Below are 2500 nucleotides of genomic sequence, written 5' to 3'. Positions count from 1 at the left end.
CCCCCCTATAGTAGTCTTAAGTAAAACCACAGCTCTGACAGGAGTAGATATTGCATGCGAGCGAGGAGTCGTAATGGGCAAAATTGACTCGGGGGACCTCCAAATCGAATTCCGTTTCGAGCAAAACACTTCTTAGGCTTCAAGGAAGCTCCCATAAAATTTCCAAACCCAAACTCCAAACTTCATTTTTTAGCCTACAATGCCCACGTGCACGCCGGTGTGCACGCAGGGGTGCTTGAGCATGCGGGAGAGGAGCCATAATGGGCAACATTGACTCGGGGGACCTCCAAATCGAAATCCGTCTCGAGCAAAACACTTCTTAAGCTTCTAGGAAGCTCCCATAAAACTTCCAAACCCAAACTCCAAACTTTATTTTTTAGCATACAATGCCCACGTGCACGCCGGGGTGCTTGAGCGTGCGGGCGAGGAGCCATAATGGGCAACATTGACTCGGGGGACCTCCAAATCGAAATCCGTCTCGAGCAAAACACTTCTTAAGCTTCTAGGAAGCTCCCATAAAACTTCCAAACCCAAACTCCAAACTTTATTTTTTAGCATACAATGCCCACGTGCACGCAGGGGTGCTTGAGCATGCGGGAGAGGAGCCATAATGGGCAACATTGACTCGGGGGACCTCCAAATCGAAATCCGTCTCGAGCAAAACACTTCTTAAGCTTCTAGGAAGCTCCCATAAAACTTCCAAACCCAAACTCCAAACTTTATTTTTTAGCATACAATGCCCACGTGCACGCCGGGGTGCTTGAGCGTGCGGGCGAGGAGCCGTAATGGGCAAAATTAACACGGGGGACCTTCAAATCGAAATCCGTCTCGAGCAAAGCACTTCTTAGGCTTCTAGGAAGCTCCCATCAAATTTACAAACCCAAACTCCAAACTTCATTTTTTAGCACACAATGCCCACGTGCACGCGGGGGTGCTTAAGCGTGCGGGCGAGGAGTCATAATGGGCAAAATTAACTCGGGGGACCTCCAAATCGAAATCCGTCTCGAGCAAAGCACTTCTTAGGCTTCTAGGAAGCTCCCATAAAATTTCCAAACCCAAACTCCAAACTTCATTTTTTAGCATACAATGCCCCCGTGCACGCGGGGGTGCTTGAGCGTGCGGGGGAGGAGTCATAATGGGCAAAACTAACTCGGGGGACCTCCAAATCGAAATCCGTCTCGAGCAAAACACTTCTTAGGCTTCTAGGAAGCTCCCATAAAATTTCCGAACCCAAACTCCAAACTTCATTTTTTAGCATACGATGCCCACGTGCACGCCGGGGTGCTTGAGCGTGCGGGCGAGGAGTCATAATGGGCAAAAACTAACTCGTGGGATCTCCAAATCAAAATCCGTCTCGAGCAAAGCATTTCTTAGGCTTCTAGGAAGCTCCCATAAAATTTCCGAACCCAAACTCCAAACTTCATTTTTTAGCATACGATGCCCACGTGCACGCCGGGGTGCACGAGCGTGCGGGCGAGGAGTCGTAATGGGCAAAATTAACTCGGGGGACCTCCAAATCGAAATCCGTCTCGAGCAAAGCATTTCTTAGGCTTCTAGGAAGTTCCCGTAAAATTTTCAAACCCAAACTCCAAACTTCATTTTTTAGCATACGATGCCCACGTGCGCGCCGGTGTGCACGTCGGGGTGCTTGAGCGTGCGCGCGAGGAGCCGTAATTGGCAAAATTAACACGGCGGAAATCTAAATCGAAATCCGTCTCGAGCAAAGCATTTCTTAGGCTTCTAGGAAGCTCCCATAAGATTTCTGAACCCAAACTCCAAACTTCATTTTTTAGCATACGATGCCCACGTGCACGCCGGTGTGCACGAGCATGCGGGCGAGGAGTCATAAAGGGCAAACTTAACTCGGGGGACCTCCAAATCGAAATCCGTCTCGAGCAAAGCATTTCTTAGGCTTCTAGGAAGCTCCCATAAAATTTTCAAACCCAAACTCCAAACTTCAATTTTAGCATACCATGCCCACGTGCACGTCGGGGTGCACGAGCGTGCGGGCGAGGAGTCATAATGGGTAAAATTAACCCGGGGGACCTCCAAATCGAAATCCGTCTCGAGCAAAGCACTTCTTAGTCTTCTAGGAAGCTCCCATAAAATTTTCAAACCCAAACTCCAAACTTCATTTTTTAGCATACGATGCCCACGTGCACGTCGGGGTGCACGAGCGTGCGGGCGAGGAGTCATAATGGGCAAAATTAACTCGGGGGACCTCCAAATCGAAATCCGTCTCGAGCAAAGCATTTCTTAGTCTTCTAGGAAGCTCCCATAAAATTTTCAAACCCAAACTCCAAACTTCATTTTTTAGCATACGATGCCCACGTGCACGTCGGGGTGCACGAGCGTGCGGACGAGGAGTCATAATGGGCAAAATTAACTCGGGGGACCTCCAAATCGAAATTCGTCTCGAGCAAAGCATTTCTTAGGCTTCTAGGAAGCTCGCATAAAATTTTCAAACCCAAACTCCAAACTTCATTTTTTAGCATACGAT

The sequence above is a fragment of the Cornus florida genome, unplaced genomic scaffold (assembly GCF_030987335.1).
Source record: "Cornus florida cultivar Cherokee Brave unplaced genomic scaffold, ASM3098733v1 CherokeeBrave_3.0.0_Hap2_scaffold_24, whole genome shotgun sequence".
Lineage (NCBI taxonomy): Eukaryota > Viridiplantae > Streptophyta > Magnoliopsida > Cornales > Cornaceae > Cornus > Cornus florida.
The sequence above is the reverse complement of the archived record's forward strand: the minus strand, read 5'-3'. Positions refer to the sequence as shown.